The 18,716-nt window shown below is 36.2% G+C and overlaps 1 protein-coding gene across 5 annotated transcripts in view; it reads right to left on the reverse strand.

Moving 5' to 3' along the window:
- The window catches only part of LOC129727066 (D-2-hydroxyglutarate dehydrogenase, mitochondrial), a 62,187-nt gene extending 49,652 nt beyond the window's left edge, over positions 1-12,535 (reverse strand). Inside the window, exons 1-2 of one of the 5 annotated variants that reach the window (XM_055684469.1) lie at positions 12,233-12,534; positions 11,987-12,173 (exon numbers count right to left, since the gene is read on the reverse strand). The gene's annotated coding sequence lies outside the window, so the exon portion shown is untranslated. Of the gene's footprint in view, positions 1-11,986 lie in introns of all 5 variants that reach the window. The other 4 variants (XM_055684470.1, XM_055684468.1, XM_055684467.1 and 1 more) reach the window with 4 other exon arrangements.
- Between the last annotated feature and the right edge of the window lie 6,181 nt (positions 12,536-18,716).

Raw genomic sequence — 18,716 nt, forward strand, 5'->3', positions numbered from 1 at the left:
AAAACTTCGATTCTCCTGTATGCCGATACAGCGATCGTTGCGCGGTTCGATTTTTATCGTCTCCTAGTGGCCGGTTGCCCAGAGACCGAGAAGTAATCATTTCGTGCGCGAAGTCGTGTAGAAAAGATCGCACCATCAACCTCGATGGATCCAGATCAATTCCTTTCCACTAACACTAATTCCTTCCTTTGATACTTGTGGATGATGCAGAGGATTCCTCGGTCTCTAGTAGCAACAAGTATTAAACTAACACTCCCGATATCCCTTCCTCTATTGATCTGCATTGGGCGTGGCCAGCTACGTTATTGACCAGTGAAAAGAATGATCACCAGGAATTGTACACTGGAAATGGCTCGCTACTCCTAGGCACCATTTTGACGGTTCTTTGTGCAATTTCAGCTGATTCTGGTCAATCGCGGGCAACACACGGGCGATCAAATATGCTATGCTATGCTATGCTATGCTAACATTGTTGCATCCGCTTGCAAGAAAGCAAATGTTTGTGTGTCTCTCTAATGCAGTTTACAGTTTGTGATGTGATTTCAAGACGCAAATGAAGTCTTTGAAATCTTGTATGTGTTTTTGCAGGAGAATATACAACTAAGAACCGCAATGCATGTGTTATAGAGACTTCAGTCGCTGCATTTGTATTGATTAAACGATCAGAAATGTCTAATTAGAAACACCACTGTTACGTTTTCCAGTGTATATTCGAGATGGACACGAGTTTTGTGTCTTCAAACAGGTCCGAATGAGTTTCGTGAAAGGATGAGTTTATGTTTCCAACATTGTTGCATCCGCTTGCAAGAAAGCAAATGTTTGTGTGTCTCTCTAATGCAGTTTACAGATTGTGATGTGATTTCAAGACGCAAATGAAGTCTTTGAAATCTTCAACGTTCGCATACTGTATAATGGGGAAAAAATGATGCTTGGCAGCTCTTGTCATATTCGCTCTCTACTCCGTATGCGCACAACGAAATACTACAAGGTTTACAGCCCTAGGGTTGTATGAAATGGTGACGTGGGACTAAACACTATAATCAGGGGATTTTTTGTTACAAAAAATACGGAGTCTGAAGACAGAATCAATGTTTTTTGCTCAGCGACTGTACGTATTTTTATTTTCAGCCTTCTCGGAAATCAATTTTTGAAATATATTGAACAACACTCGAAAGAATATCATTTATATCTGACGATATTATGCCTGTAGTATTTTTTGTGCAAACAACATGTATTTGACAAGACACAAGCATATCGTGCTTGTTGCAGAAGCACCGAGAATTTCTCGTAATGCGCCAAAGTCAGAATTAACTCTATATCCTCAAAAACCAAATCCAATAATACTTACGTTATCATAATGCATGGTTTTGTCTTATTTAACTCTAATGATATCAAATTTATAATATGGATCTTACTTTCAAAATTATATGGAAGCCCTTACAATGGTTCATTAATTGGCAAGCCTAAGAAGATATTTTAAACAAAATTATTAACAAGTTCCAGCAAAAAATCGTAGCAATCCACGATTACATTATTGTTTTTTGCTTGACAGTTTTTCTCATTGGCTACAACTACATTCGCTGTATTACGAAGACAGCTAATATACTTTTATTATGGTAGAGCTTAGAATAATAATATATTATCTTACAAATTTGAAATGTAAGAGATTCTGAATAAATCTAAGTAAATAAACCAAAAAATTCACAAGCATTTGCCGGATCTTACTCTTCTATTCTGTGTATATTCGGTACTATCCGGTCACGATTATTTAGTGAATATCGAAGATAAAATTAAACAAATAAAAAATATCCGTTGCAAACGAACGTTGACGAACCACCAGTAGCAGCATTGCAGTTTTTCCTCGATTGCACATGAATAGAAATGTACGAACAAAAGTATACCACTGCAATACGAATAGTACCACTGCAGTACGAATAGTACCGCTGCAGTACGAATAGAAGTGTACCGCTGAAATGTACGAATAGAGTACCGCTGCAATCATAGATGACGAGAGACCTGCGGTCAGCGTTGCCAACCCTCCAGTTTTTCCTGGATATCTCCAGTTTTTTTGAAGAGCGTCAGCGAAACAGCTGAAGGTTGAATATTTTCAGTTTTTTTTAAATTGTTCCAGTTTTATCCAGTTTTCTGTTCATCTCCACATTTTTTTAACTCATTCCCATCACATGTATGGTCTTTTCAGTATTTTGTGCATACATGCGCCTCGGTTGTAAGATTTTATTCGAAATCTACTCAATTTCAAGTACGCCAGTGACTATAATCTCCATGTGTAAACAGTTTTCCTTCAGCCTTTTTGGTTACATGCAATAATACGGTGCAGCATTTTTGAACCGAATATCAAATAAGTTTATGTAAAAGCTTCAAATTTATATATCCAGTTTTCTCCAGTTTTTTATTTTGAATCCTTCCAGCTTTTTATAAAAAAGGTTGGCATCGCTGCCTGCGGTCCTTCACTTCACTGGTACTGTTGCTTTTACCGGGAAGTTTTCTTTCAAGACATCAGTTTTTATTAGGTTCTGAAAGCAGGTTTGAAACTGTTTAAGAATGAAGACTGTTTCAAACTTTTCGGAAAACTTTTACCTTCGAGACATTGTATAAGTCTAAGCTTATGGAAACGAAAATAAATTGACCTATTGGGAAGGGGAGACTCTGTCAATTTTTATTTCGATATTGATATAGAGAATATCACAGGAAACGGATGGTGTCCATTCACGTCGTCTGTGCTGGAATGCTCGCATGTAATTGGTTCATTGTTCGCGTAAATTTGTCATTGAAACTTTTTATCAATTTTTACCGCTTAGCAATGAAATTAGAGTGATAACTGGCGTTCTACAAAATTGTTCTACATATTATCTATCCAACAACATATTGGTTATTGTTATCCATCATGTGGTTATGCTGTTATTAACGTTTGAAATCTGACGCAACACTTGCCAGTTTCATTTCCAATTTTACAGAATGCATCCCTGTATAGTAAACAAAGACGTAGTCCCACGTCAAAATTCGCATGTGGTTGTAACGATCGTTATTAGATAGGTGTACTTTCGTAACATATGCAAAATATATGACAGTAGGTGTTGTTACTTGACTGGAGAAGAACTTTATTCTTCTTAGTTGCCAAAGGGAGCATTTTGCGTTATTGCTTTTAAGTAATGAGGAAATATTTTACGTTTGTTTGATCGGAAGGTTGTAGATAATAATTTTGTCTTCCCGAAAAAATATACACTTTAAAAAAATATTTTTAATAAATTTTAATTAATAAATTTGAATAATACCAACAATAATATTTTTCTTGAAACCTAGTTCAACTTCTCAAATTTGTTAAAGATTTTACTTGTTTTCATTCATGTTAGAGTACAGCGAGCATCAGCATATGTTACAGTACTTTTATTACACTAATTCACGGTTTTCTAAAAAATGATTTATTTTGTTTACATTTTTAAAGCATAAAACACTCTAGAAATTTATGGAAAAGTCTAAAATCACATATGTTTATCAAGTATCCAAAGATTCTACAGCGTTTTATGCCTTGAAAACGAATTTGAATAGGGTTTCTATTCTCTTGGGCAAGACTTGCCATTTGTTTGAGAGTTCCACCAGCAACATCACAAGTTTCTTCACTGTTTGAAGTAGTAAAAAAATGCTATTAAACGTCGGAATCATATAACTTGTTTCCGTTTTTGAGTAGTTGTTTCATCATCTATAAATAAACTAATGAATAACTATATCAAGGGAAAGAACCACCAATATTGTACATAATGAAACTAATATTTTCTTTTTTGAATCCATGTTGGTAACATAATCCAATCAGCTGAACGATTTTCGAATTATTCAAGTGATAACCCTGAGCCTTGCTTCAAACAATAAAAGAATAATGCTCTGAGAAATCACAAATGATTAGTTCCTTGCAGTGCTTCAAGTACCGTGGAATTCGGTGAAATTGATCAGTGGGGTGAAATTGATCACCTGAAAATTCGTGCTAAAAATACTAATCAAAAGATACTGATCTTACAACACTAGGCAATGTTAACGTGTCCTAAAATGCAACTTTGGAAAGATTCACATACCTGTCAAAGTTAACCCTTTCATGCCCGGTGCAATTGTACATAGTACAAGTACAAGTATTGTACAAGTCTGATCAAACCAGTTTCTAAATAAAAAAAAGTATTGAATTTACTTAAAGTTATTTTAACTGAGGGTTAATTATGTTAAATTTGGAGAAGGGAGTGAAGTTTGATAAAAGCTCAGAAAATATAATTTTTAACGATGATCCTTCCATACCATCAAAGTAATACTGATGAATTCGCAGGGAACCACAAAGATTTTAATTTTCGCGCTAGTTCTGAGGCTTTTGCAACAAACCGAATTGACATCGATCTTACGATGATAATATAAGAGCAAACGTAACAAACTGCAGCTCGTCAACCAAAATGAATAAGTTTTAACTTGAAATATCGCTAGTTACGTTCCAAACTAGCTGTAATTGATATTTTTCAAATCATAAACCATCATTTATCATAACCATATCGAAAAAAGCACTATTTTAATGGAATGTATGGATTTCAAGGATGATCAATTTCACCCCGATTTATCTCATAGTACCTTATGGAATGGGGTCCTAAAGTTTTAAACGGTTTTCTGGTTTTTGTATATCAGCTTGAAGAGTGCAATTTTCTGAGCAAAACCTGACTCTTAAATAATGTTTATCGTTTTCCTTCGATTTTCAAATCAAGAATGAAAAACTGCTCGAAATGCCTTAAATGACAGTTCTCTTATATACCGTACAGGGGCGAAACGTCATCTAAGACCTTTCAAGCAGTGTTTTACTTTTCATTAAAAAATCGAAGAAAAACGATAAACATTTTTAAAAAATCACGTTTTTCTCAGAAAACGCGGCTTTTTCAAATGATTTATGAAAACTGGTATAGCTTTAGGACCCAATTCTCGAATTTATTTCATGAAGTAGACGATAGAAATTTCATCAATAGCCATAAAGATTTTCTAGAGCACATACCAGTACTTGTTTTAAATATATACTATTTCGGGAAAAATGTACATGGTGCTAGTTAATTGGAAAATATGAATATTATCGCCTCTTTTCAAGGCACGTTCCTCGCAAGCATGAAAAAACCTGAAAGATCTATTTTTTTGGTAGGATTATAATCCTTTGTAGCTCATTTTCTACAAAGGATTATAGTCTTACAAAAAACACAATATTTCACTTTTTTTTTGTATGGAGAATGCGTCATTACACCGTGTGTGTATCTGGGCCTTTGGACCGATTTCGATCCGGTTTGTTGCAAAAAATCAAAAACTTGTTTTGATTTTTTTTTGTAATTCCAATAATTACATTAATTGTATGGAATGATTATTGTTGCAAATTATATTTTTTCAGCTTTTTTTTTAAAGTTCTCCAAACTTGACTTAATTTGCCCTTAACCTTGTTTACTTTAAGTAAATTAATTTTTTTTTTCATTTCGAGTTTTGACTGAGTCAAAGGATTTTTTGTAAAATATGTAAATTGCACCGGGCATGCAAAAGTTAGCTTCGATAAGTAGGTGAGTATTGCAAAAGTTGTATTTTAGGACACGTAAACACTATCTAGTGTTGTCAGAGTCTTTCGATCAGTATTTTTTACCACAAACTTGCAGGTGATCAACTTTACCCCACTTATCAATTCACCCCATTGCATGGTAGTTGGGATTCTGGACAGTTTTTTGCGGTAAAATTCATTTGTCGATACCGTACTATTTTATAACAACATCTACTAAAGAGGCAAACAGATTTTTTCCTACAGAGTTTTTTAAATCAATTACTGTAGTTTTTTGAAAGACCCAATTTTCCACTTCTATTTGGTTTCAAATCCCTACGTTGGCATCGTTTCGATACAATTATTCTTGATGTTTTATGCTCCGATACTTGGTAAAATTATTTGGGATTCTGTATCCAGGTTTTCAACTAACTTTCACTTTTCCTTTAAGGGATTGTTTTTTCTTGATTAAACTCGTTTTTCGCTCTTCCATTTAATTGTAATGTCCTGAATGAATTTTTATACTCATACCAAAAATTTTACCGTAAGAAAAACTTTATGATACATATTTTGGATAACCGAATCAAATATTGTAATATATGACTATCGAATCTAAAGCTGGGAACTGCCAGACAAATATGTTTATCAGTGTTGAGAATTGTAGAAAAAAAATTCAAGAATAATCATTTTAAAAAAATATTCAATGTTCGAATGAACAAGGACCAAAATTTTTCCAGATAAAATCTAGATTAAGAGTTCTTAATAATTCTAGCTTTTCGAGGTTTTTTTAGGGGCTAGACACCCTTAGAGAATGTTACCTTCCAAAAGAACAGGCCCGAAAATAATAGATAGTGCTGTGAAGCACTGCACAATAATGAGAGTTAAAATTCATCTTTTGCTTCTGGTGAAATGTTGACTTCAAATTGTCTCAATAATGGTATCATGCAAATTCAAAATGTTGTTCGGAGAACTAGCCCATATTATCCAAGATTCCGAAGGTCCCTTATTGAGAAATTTGGCCCGTTAGGTGAATACTACTGGGCATTCGCACTACAAATGATAAGCACTTTCACTCTCTATGCACCAGAAGCAACAATTGTCATTTTCGAGCCTTCCTATTTGGTTGATCGTTTTGAATGACAAACTATTGTTGTGTTATCCCAGTTCAGCAGCACCTGACCTTTTCCCCATTTTAATAGCTCCATCTTAAATGCACTTTAGGAAACAAAATGGTTCAGGACCGATATGTTTCATGGCTGATCAATTCTTGCTAATTCATCCCCTTTTTATTTTCTTCGATGCCACAATGTCCTGGAGCCAAGTAAAGGCTTACCTTGTTGCTGTTACTGAAGCATTTTAACTCATTCGCAAACTGATTTGGAAGTGAAAGTAACAGATTTTAAAGTATTCAAATATTAGTATAAGTATTTCGATACCTATTTTCTTTTTAAGCAGATCGAAGTACATTCCAAAATGGCATAGATTTCTGCTTGGTAAACCAATTCCCCTTCGCCACTCATACAGCCCATATCAGTCAGATAGTTTTTTATCTGAAGTCATCGATTACTGCTCTTTGTTTAGACCTGACAGAAGCATTGATCTACTGCAGCGTTTCTCAACCTGGGGTACGCGAAAAATAAATTAGTAATGGCGAACAAAGCAATTTTACTTCATAACACCTCATTTGGTTTTTTCAATCTTGCTCTTAACCCTTAAAGGCGCACGACGTTAAAAAATCATCTAAAAACATAAAATCTATGTTTAACAGGTTTACTGCCTTAAAACTAACCAATATGCATAAAAAAATTGAAAGATTTACTTTTTAATGTGCAAATATTACCATGTTGTTTTTAAACAACACTGTGACTTTTTCGCAGAATAGAGTCTAAACAATTACTTTTTTCAACAGTAACTTTAAACTTGACCTTTTGTTAGTATAATTACTGATAATTCAGACATTTTCACTAACCACTAACCTTATTTTAAAATTTATTTTTAAAGACAGTCACCACCAGCCGGGAATCTCGCCATGTTTTTTTTCGTTTCCGAGATTTTGACAGCAAAAATAAAAACAAAACATTCAAACACAGTACTTCCAGCTGTTAAGTTTTCTTCGTTAGAGTCTAGAGTGTCGTTCTAATGAATTATATTTTTGAAAAATACTAAAATACGTATTTTTTAAAACGTTTTTAGTAGTGTTGTTCTAAAACAACATTGCGCATTTAAGGGTTAAACATGACTGTAGCAATCAAACAAATCTTAGTTTAATTCGAAACCTGAACTAGACTACCACAACATGATTTACTAATACTCTCTCCCACTGTGCGATAACAAACAAAGCCGGAGTACAAATCATTTGAAAAATACCACCAAGGGGTACGCGAACTAAAAAAGGTTGAGAACCGTTGATCTATTGTGATTATTGTGATACTGCTTTGATATTAGCTATATTTCACACTTTATATTAGGGTAGTTTGAGGTGATTGGGACCTCTGGGATGAAATGTTCAGGTGCTTTGTCTAGAGAAAAAGTATGCTTTTTTTGGGTTCCATGTACTATTTCACCCTACATGAACAATTAACATAAAAAACCTTATGGTTTCCTGTGATAGGTGCACCGCAGTGCTAATGTAAACAAAGGAAACATTAAAAGTTGATGTTGCTGCTCGTGAATTTAAGGTTTTTTAAGGAGTTCTACAAAGTTTCCGGTCTATTCAGTTATGCAGCCGTGTTTGTCTAGAAAGAGGCTACATTTTGATGAAATATTACGATAAGTATAAGTTTGATCGAAAATAGTGGAAAAAATTTCGTTTTTGAGAAAGCGTCCTGTTTGGGGTAAAATGGGTGATATGTTCAGATGAGTTTTAGCTGCGGGGGTTAAAATTACCCCAAATTACCCTATCGACAATTTCACTATTAAGAGAGTATATATCTTTTTTATCCGTGCTTGTTGTGGGTGTGTGTTTTCAAGCTTCTTTTTATGGTCACTCGTACTTCTATATCGCGCTTAATTCCTTCTGCTAGTATCAGCAATAACAATTCTCTGGAGCGACTTGATAACGGTCGTCCGATCAGGTTTTTTATAAGAATGATTTATTTTATCAAGAGGAAGTTCGTTTCTTTTGCCTTGCATCGCCAATTACAATTTTAATATTTTAAAGTTATTTCACAATTTGAAAAAAAGAACAGTGATTTAAAAAGCGAATAAATTTTCAGAACTAACACTAAATAAACGTATAGATGAAATTAAATTCGGAATACTTTTACCACAGACAAACATATGTGCAAAACAACAAAAATCCTGAAAAATCTTCGTCCTTATTCGAAACGTTACACTCATGCGCCACCATGTGAGCTTATTGCCTACTAACTTGTTTCCGTAAAATAATTTTTGTCTTTGCTAATGGGTGTGCACGCTTGCTTAAATCAACACAAGCGGCATTACTGATGGCAACACTAGCGGCATTATTGCCCACCAAGCAAAATTTCAAATTATCGTTATTTTTTCTGATCAATGAAATTGTCATCGAGTGGCATGTCTGTTCGTCTGTGCTTTTACTATATTACCTCCACGTATTAGTTCACATTCTTTAGATCCTATTCTTATCGATTATTCGGGGTGTTTTTTTTTAGTTTTGAAATGTTGAATATTTTAATACCACTATAATGTATAATATGATACTTTTATCGATACTGGATGTTGTTTACTGATAATTTGGATGACTATATTAGATCCATACTCATTTTTAATATATTTATTTGAAAACGATCGTAACGTAGTTAGGAACAGGGAGAGGGGGCCCAAAGCAGGGGTTGTCACATTTTAAAATTTGAACTGTTCGAAAACTACTCACGGAAGCACGAGTAGCACCAAGACGAGATTGCACAGAATGATGCTTGGATTGTCAAAAATAAAAAAAAATGCCGTCGCACAATTGCGCGTGGGGTGGCACATCGCGTCCGGGATTGATCCGTCAAATGACAGATGTAACACGCAAGGTGTTACCTTTTCTGTCATTTCCTGAATGTTTAAGACATGTCCGAGTAAAGTAAAACCAATCAAAGTCTAATTTTAATTGCTTGTTTCTGAGTTTTTTCACTGAAATAATTTCTGGCTACGCCACTGCATTATACAAGTAAAGTAACAAAAGAAAATAATAATAAATAACAACAACAATATCGCACGCTTAGCCTTGGGGCTAATAGCGGTCTAGATCAACTAGATTAGTTGAGAGAATTCGTTATCGATATTGTTTTTGGCACATTTTGCATGTGTAGGATAAGTACAACGATACACCGTGCCCCAGTGCTGAATCGAGAAAATTTCCAGCTCGAAAAGATCCTCGACTCGATCGGGAATCGAACCCGATATCACAACCGTGTGGGAGAGCTAGCCGACATCGCTAACCACAGAACAACGGGGACCACTATAAATAGACTAATAAATAAACGCAACTGATTTTTCGAATGATGTGTTGAAAACTAGAGATAATTTGTAAATTCAATTAAAATATAGAAATATAGTCTCGGAGCCAAAAATATGATCGGTGCGGGTATTTTCGTTAAGCACTTTAGCTGAACAATTTAAATATAAAACATTCATAAGTAAATTATTACAAAAATAACAAGTTTACTAATTAATAACACTTTTTGTTCTAATCCTTCGGCGAAAAATGTGCGAGGTTAGATTAATACTCCTGTGGTATAAAACATGTTTAGTTTGTGTCAGAATTTTCTTACGGAACAAGAGGCACCTGAAACCATTTGTTGTTAATTAATGACAGAAATGCGCTATTGATGTTCTTCATATTTTGAAAGTGTTCATATTCCATTAGCAAAATTTTCATATTCTGAACCATTCTAAATACCGTCGGCCTTTTTGCTTCTCCTAATTTTTATTCAGAATGATTTCTGGTTTCAGTTTTAAATCATATCTGTTCTCATACAGCGTTTTATATTCTTTTTTGGATAAATTGTCACGTTGTTAGTGATAAGACGTGTGTGGTATATGACTAATAATTATTAGGAGTTTTTCACATTGTACGATTTTAATAAAGAAACTCAACAATACTAGCAAACCCTTGTTAAAATGGCACACAGTGCTAATGTTCTGCTTTGGTTTGCCTTGTAAGCAAAAGCAGCACACAGGAGAGAAGTTTTTTGCAAGTAGACTGAATTACACGGGAAGAAAAGTTCAACAAACTCGCAGTGAAACTTCACTTGTAATTTGACCGATGCAAGGCACATCGTCGGCCTGCGCTTCACACATCTTCGGTCAGGTAGTACCCATATGCAAACACACACACACATAAACACTACCAGACTTTCCCGGCCGGTCTACTCTGTCTGTCTGCGTCCGGCATCCATCCCAGCCTGGGCTGAATGAATGAAAATGATGACGTTCACGATGTTCTGATTTCTGATTATTTTTCCGCATGCTCTTTGCTGCTGCTGCACGTTTGCTGTCGTTACGGCTTCACCAGTTGTTCATAAATGACGAAAACACAGGTCGAAGCCGTACTCGATGGAAATTTAATTTCACCTCCTGCATGCGCTTCCTCTCGATTCGTTTCTGTGTAGTACTGAAGAAGTAGCAAAAATCGCACATAACATTAATACCATCAACGGATGGGGCACCAATACCAAGCCTCAGCGAAAGAAAACAACTACACAAGTAATTGCAAGGTAGTCTGGCAAGCATTGATGCCAGATATACATACATTTGATCAAAAATGAATTTCTGGCGTAGAACTACGCCTTTTCTTTGCTATAGATGTTACATTCAATTCCAAACTATAATAACTGTTTAACCACAAGATGGGTTGCAATCATTCATGTGTCTCTGGATAGATAAAATGGAAAACAATTTTGTGATACATTAGCTATCATCATTTTTTCACGGCTTAGCAGTAAAAGTGGATGACAAGTATCAAGGTTGAGTTGTTGCGTACAATAATCGAATCTTGTGCGACTTTTCGGTTTTGGCAACAATGCTAACATGCAGCTCTGGCATCAAATTCGGCACTGACAGCAGTCATCCGACCCGAGTAGCTGGAAGGTTGTTTTTGCTTGATCATATAGTACAAAACGGGAGCTGCTGCCTCTTCTTGCGTCTGCAAGCGAGCGTCACTTCAAGGTCATGGAAACGCAATTTCCTCCCTCCACCGGCTGACTGGATGGCCCACAGCACAGTTGGCAGGAAAAGTCCTTGGAGTTCAGAGGACGATGTTTATCTCGTTGATCGATCATAACCTAATTTTCAGGCAAACTGAGAGGGCCTGCTGCCAGACGCAAAAATCGATAATTTAATCCCACACTTTAGGGACGGTTTGAGTGAACTTTGGCGATTTGTATTGATTTTCACGTGATGTGAAAACTTTAAATTAATAACTAAAATTCCAAGCTGTAGTTATGGGGTTTAGCAAGCAATTGTACTTACATAAAATAGATTCTTATATTGCAATTCAACAGTATTTTAACAAAAACAGCTGACCAATGCTTCTTCACTTCAACCGTGCAAAGATAAAAATTGTCTCTGCTCGCAACTGTAGCAATTTAATAAACAGACTGCTCTCTACGGTGGCGTTACGCTAACGGTTATTACGGAAATTTTATGCGCCGTATTACTAGAACAACAATTAAGCCATGCAATGGACGATAACAAACCGGATAGAAAGCTGATTACATTAGCACTTGAAGTGGTGACCGTTTGTAGGACCAGAGGAAAAAAATCATGCATGCATGATTAGGTTGACAGAGTATTGGCAAATATTTACTACCTACTTACTGGAACCACAAACTTAAACGCGACGAAGAAAATTATGTCATTCACACTAACACAAGATGCCCTCTTAGGCGGTCTAGTGGCGGCTGGGGACAACTTTGAAGATCCTGTACCACCGTCTAGCAGGGAATCAAGTTTCAGTGCTAGTGTGAGAAGATCCGTCGGTTCGACTGATTTTGCTTGCTAGTCGAATCTTCATTTTGGTTTATTCTACCGTTCTACTCTAATGTGTGTTATTTATTTTGATTTTAAATAATATTCTCAATCAGCAGTGTAGAGCTTTGGTCGGTGTTGGTGGTAGGCTAGTGAACGCTAGATGGTGTGAGTGGTATTGTGTGTAAACAAAAATGAAAACACATTGTGGAACCGTGCGATGACGTGCTGAGAAGGTATTAAGGTGGGCAGAAGAAAGAGAGATTTGCCCGACTGTGAGCCTGTGGTGGTGAATCGGTCATAGGGTTAGCGGTTACTTTTGCACATATGACCAATGGTTGGCACTTGAAAATTCATTTAAAAGGAAATAAGTTCAATAATTTCGTTCATGAGAAAAAGTATATATCCTGATAAAATGTATATGTGGAGCCTTTAAATTTTTGATTCCAATAACGTTCTAATATATTGTTTTTCATGTGAATTTTCTAGTTGTATTATAGGGATTTTAAAACATCTCAATAATTATTGTTATGTTGAGGCTGATTTAAAAGACGAGGAAAATCTCGTTGTGACTAAGCAAATCAGTTTGTAAATACGTTTTCACGACAACGACAAGGGCCATGTTTTTATGAAAGTTGTTGAACGGCCTGGGAGTAATTCGCTCTCCTGCCTGGAATATCCGTCGAATGAAACCTATGCAACAATTAATAAAATTCAACTGCCCAGCTCTCATGATGGCGCAATTAAAGGTAAGCTGATTTCAGTGCTGAAAGGTGTAGCTTCTGATTTCCCTGCTGTCGCTGCTTGCAAAGATTTGGGTGAGGTTTTAAAAAGTAAAAATTTTATACATTTTAATGGTTTTTGTTCATTTCCAGATAACCTTAATAAGAAAAGCTGATCGTTTATAATATGTAAGCTGCCTAATTGCTGCTTTCAAGCACGTTTTGCTTAAATCGGGTTTCGAAACCCATTCCTTAAGTACTGTCGACGTCTAAGTCCGGCCAACGGAAAGTCTTCCCGTAGCTCTAAAGATAGCACTGATTGTAAAACATCTATCAATCGTCGTAAAAACAGACACACTGAGTGATGAATTGGCTCTTCTTAACCCTGAACCGATAATGGCAGACCAAAATTAGAACCGTTTTTTTGAACTGAAAACAAATAAAGGAGAAACTAAGTACCTATATCTTGTGGGAACTAGAATTTTGACTGATGAGAGGGCGTTCATGGGCGAGAAAGTCTCAAGGTGCTAATGACGCTCAATGCAGCTTTGAAAACTTACTACAATAAAGCTTTTTATGTACCCTTTCTCAAAAGTTTACTAATGATAGGCCAAAAGGCGCACCAATCTCATATAATGTACCTGGAGGAGAAAATGGCGATTCTTTTTCTGAAGCTGTGAAATTTAGGTAACTTTGAAAGTGGAAGATAATTCTGTAACTTAAAATCAATGCTTTTTCTTGAATACATTTTTGTATCCACCGAAGCGAATATCCATAAATTGAAACTATGGCATAATACGAAAAGTTGAAAACAACCCTTTTACTTGAACAATCTCTTTACCTGCTGTTAGAACGTAATAAAAACTGATGTCTTGAAAGAAAACACGCTGGTGAAACACCGTACCGTACCGTACAGTACCGTCTATGATTTCAGCGGAACACTTTAATTCGTACATTTCAGCAGTACGCTTTAATTCGTATTGCAGCGGTATACGGTCATACAGTGATAGGCATAAATAAAAGCCCACCATGAGTATGTAGAAACATTTCTCGATTTCTGGACTTTTATATAAAAATCTGCGGCCGTCATTCCACACGATTGTTTGTTATTTATCACTTTTTCAGATTATTAACGAGTTTTGTCATTTTTGTTGGATTTTGTTTACTCCATTACATGACTTCTTGAATGTGTGCAAAAATGCGTTGACAAAAATAAAAGCCCACTCCCAAAAAATTATATGGAAATCATTGGAAACCTTTGAGTAACTCGTCGTTTTCACATGTTATGACAGCTAGGGCTGTGCGATATTATTTACAATCACTCAGTGGTCCAGTTGACGCGATATAAACAAAGTGTTGTTCACATTGGCACATAAAAGTCGATTTTTGTTGTTTGCACAAAGAGTTTTCATCAAAATTAAAATGGGTGTGATAAAAATCAGCATGCAAGTCCAAAATCTAGTAGATCACGATCATTTCGCAGCGGAAGATTCCAGAGAAGTTTGGAATAAGCCGGGGAGCAGTCTGTAAAATTTTGCAGAAGCATAATACTTACGGTTCGCTTGCTGACAGATCCCGAAGAGGCCGTCGTCGGAAGACCGATAGCTGGACGGATCAACGAATGTGAAGAAATCTCCAAAAATATCGGTCAAAGTGATTCAGGAAAACCTCTCGTTGGCTGTTTCGACTAGAACCGAACGCCGTAGACTTCCTTAATCAAGCAACTCTGCATACTTTTTTTTGAAAATATATAGACCATCCAGCTGGTCTCGAGGTACAATGTTGGCCTAACAAGCCAGTCGTCATAGGTTCGAGTCTCGGCTCGGGGAAGACTGTTAGTGTCAGTAGGATCGTATCGCTAGCTCCACAATTGTCCTGTACATTCAACAGTTGGCTGCGAAGTCTATGTATAATAAATAGAAGGTCGAGTTCCGAATCGGAATGAAGTCCGAAGTTGTTAAACTTTTTTAAAATTAGTTGAAGTGTAAACAGGTTTGATAATAAGTTTCCAATCTGGAAAATGGAAATAAAATGTCTAGAAAACACCCGGCACTTATTCCAGTATTTCTCTCTGGATAATAATTCTCGAGGTATGCTATAATTAAAGAAACAAAATTGCAAAGTTTTGTGCGGAATTTTAAGTAACGACCTTTTTATAACATTAATTTTTAAAAAATCGGAATTATTTACGAAAAATCTGGAAAATTGGACATTAAATCTGCCTCTCTGGATACATGTTGAGGAATCTGAATAATCTAGATAAATCTAGATACTGGCAACACGGTGTAGGAGCATGAAATGACAGATCCTGAATTTTTAAAAGCAAATGACTCTTAAATACATAATGCGTCACCTACACTATTTCATTTTATCTTTTTGTAGAGATGCAAACGTAAATTCAATCAATTGATTAATGAGAATATTTTTGCTGATTTTTTTGGCGTAGAATTACGGCTCTCAGGAAGTTCAATTACATAGGGATGTAAAATGAAAATCCTAAAACAGAAAAGTGAGAAATACGTCCAATTTCAAATGCTAATAAGTCGGTTAGTTTCCGATGGATTTCCTTCAGTAATCGATTGGAAAATCCTTTATGCATCCGCCCAAATGCAGATAATTGTAATCAGATTGTTTGAAAATTGTTAAGGTTTGTTAAAACGCATAATTCAACCTCTGATTGGTCGCTTAATGCTTGCTTTTCTAAGGACGGCCGACAGAATTATATACCTAGAAAACCGAAAAAGTACTATTCGGCCTATAAAAGAGTCTGTTTCTGCCGAAAACAGTTATAATAGTTCTTGATAGCAACTACGACACGGAAATGCGATCAGCATTGTATCCGATATAAAATTGAACAACAAATTGTCCTTTTGAGGAAAAATAAATACTTATTTGGAGAGTTAACATCTTCGAGTACCAGCAGCGTTAGCAGTTGCAGTAGAGATGGTAACATCATTAGCGGTAGGCGCAGCGGCAATTCCCTTCGTAAAAAAATAACAGAAGGGTTGTACGCAGAGCCAAGATAACTGTTAACTCAGTTCAAAGGGAAAACGCACATCAGCGTTACTATAGCTATGGCGGGAATATTCCGCGAAACTTTTTTTTTAATTGATATTTTGATCCACGAAAATAAATTCGGTGCTGAAATGTTTGTCTATACAACTAAAGGTTTCTGAGCCACAAAACTTCATATAAAGTGTATGCCAAAATACATACTCCTGTCAAAAAAACTTCTCTTGGGTATAGAACATAGTTTCACCATGTTCATTATTTGAAATATAGTTTAAATCTCAAATCAAAAAATTGATCAAAACTGTGCATTTGTATTGTACAAAACTATCCAAAAGTATAATCAAAATGTCGTTCCTGAAAAGAAATCTACATTTACAAAAGTTAACATCACAATGAACCATAAAATAAACTAAATGCCAAACAAACATAACTAGGTATGTATGTACCGAATACCAGTCATACCTCAATATAACGTGACTCAGTTTTCTACGTTACGTCGAAGTTTCATTGTTTTTTTTTTTTTTTTTTTTTTACAAATCTTTTCCAGCATTGTGCCACTCTTGTGACTTTACCTGATTTTTACCCTGTTGCCAAACTTCTTTTTCGCGTCTACACTAGCGCCAAAGCGAAGTCACATTGCGCCGGTTGCCATACTTTTCCCGTTCATATCTATTAATACTTTCCAATGGGTAGTAGCATCTTTCTCTCAATCATCCATTCGTTCTATTCCGATAGTATTGAGATCGTCTAACCTCTTCACAGAAGTATTCTTGAAACTTCATTGCTTTGTTTGCATTCGCTTGCGGGAACGAGATTATTTCTATTATTATTATTGTAGCTGTTCGGTTGTTCATAGTTACGCTCACATCCGATTATTTTCTGCATCAATTTGTCGAAAGAAAGAGAGAAAACAGAGATTACCATTACCATCTCCCACGATGGTAGCAAAACTGAGCATCCTTTGAAATCTTCCCGGGAAATTGACGTTGACAATCTGTCTGTTATCGAATCATGGCACACTGACCTTTTTGAGCTGCCATACGCGTGCGGCGAATGCTGCGTTCATTGTGCGTTGAATGGTACACCGAATGCAGCGCCTGCTGGTATAGCCCACACCTCCCTTGCTGTTGGTTGCCCTTTCTGTCTTCATCCCGTCCCACTCACGCACACTCTTCCGATCGCTTCGCTTTGTCTACCATCCGACAAATGGTACCGAGCAAGATGCTATCGCTCCGTGCGAGCCGGATTTGGCTGTACCTCCCGGCTGGTATGTCCCCCTGGTAGAAGGCCGCTCTCAACTGCCGACGGCACTGTGGAATTTTCGGAAATTTTTCGGCTCGCGGTACCTTTGAGCGAGAGATTTTTTTCCGAAGTTTCAACTTTAAGTTTAAAGTTTAAAGGTTTAGGTTTAAAGTTTCTCAGCATCGTAGTTGAGCTGATGATTATGTGATGTTGTAAATAGTTTATCATTGGTATGAAACTTTAACTGAGAAGTTACTGATCAAATTGTTCACCTAAATAAAACAAGGTTACTTGTTCACTTTCAACGTTTGCTAGTTTTTAATTACAAACTTAATATTATTAAACGTTAAATATTTAACGTTTGCAAAATTTAAACGCATTAACAGAGTTCAAGTGCATACTGTGATGCAACTTAAACCGAAGTAAGAATTAGCAAGAAACATTGAAAATTTTCAACCTGAGCCGATAGTGTTATTCATGCGTTTTAATTACTAACCGTAATGACCTATTATCAATAATCATCCTAACATAACTAATCTCAATCAGATTTGATCTCAAATTGGTGAAACTGGCGTTTATATTTAATATCTACATATTTTCCAAACCGGTTCCGGAATGCCGACGGCCTTAGCAAAACTCCCTTTTTTAGCCTCGCCTCGTGAATTTCTGAAAAGTTTACGTTATCGGATTCCTCGGTTTTTGCAGGCGAGCATATTTCGATCACAGCAGATTAAGCGCATAATTTATGAACGGTTGTGCGGTTTACGTACTTCCCCGAGCACTCAAATCGTGAATTTTTTGCCTCTGAAATTCAATATGGCGACAGTCGGCCGCCGCAATAGAAAAAGGGAGAAACGTGGCGAAAAAAATGTCCACTCACGAAGCGAGCGTTCGTCGGGAAAATAAAAGATGAACGAAGGCCAACCAAATCACACTCGTACAAATTGCCATACCGCGTTTCACGTTCCACCGCACTGCCGTCGCTCGCTTGCTGCTCGTATGGTAATAGAGGAGGAAACTCCAATACTAAATTACAGTGCTCTGGTACTATTAATAATAATAATAATAATAATAATAATAATGTAAGCTCTCCGATCGGGGGCACCATTGCGCGCTTCAAAGTGGCAATATATGTCCGACGTGTCGGAACAATCATCGAAAAGTTCTTCCTCTTTTTTTCTCGTGGCTTTTGTTGTTGGTCGTCTCGTTATTGAATCAATTTTATTTAATCGCTACTAATTTACATATTCTTCTTT

The sequence above is a fragment of the Wyeomyia smithii genome, chromosome 3 (assembly GCF_029784165.1).
Source record: "Wyeomyia smithii strain HCP4-BCI-WySm-NY-G18 chromosome 3, ASM2978416v1, whole genome shotgun sequence".
NCBI classification, from domain to species: Eukaryota; Metazoa; Arthropoda; class Insecta; order Diptera; family Culicidae; genus Wyeomyia; species Wyeomyia smithii.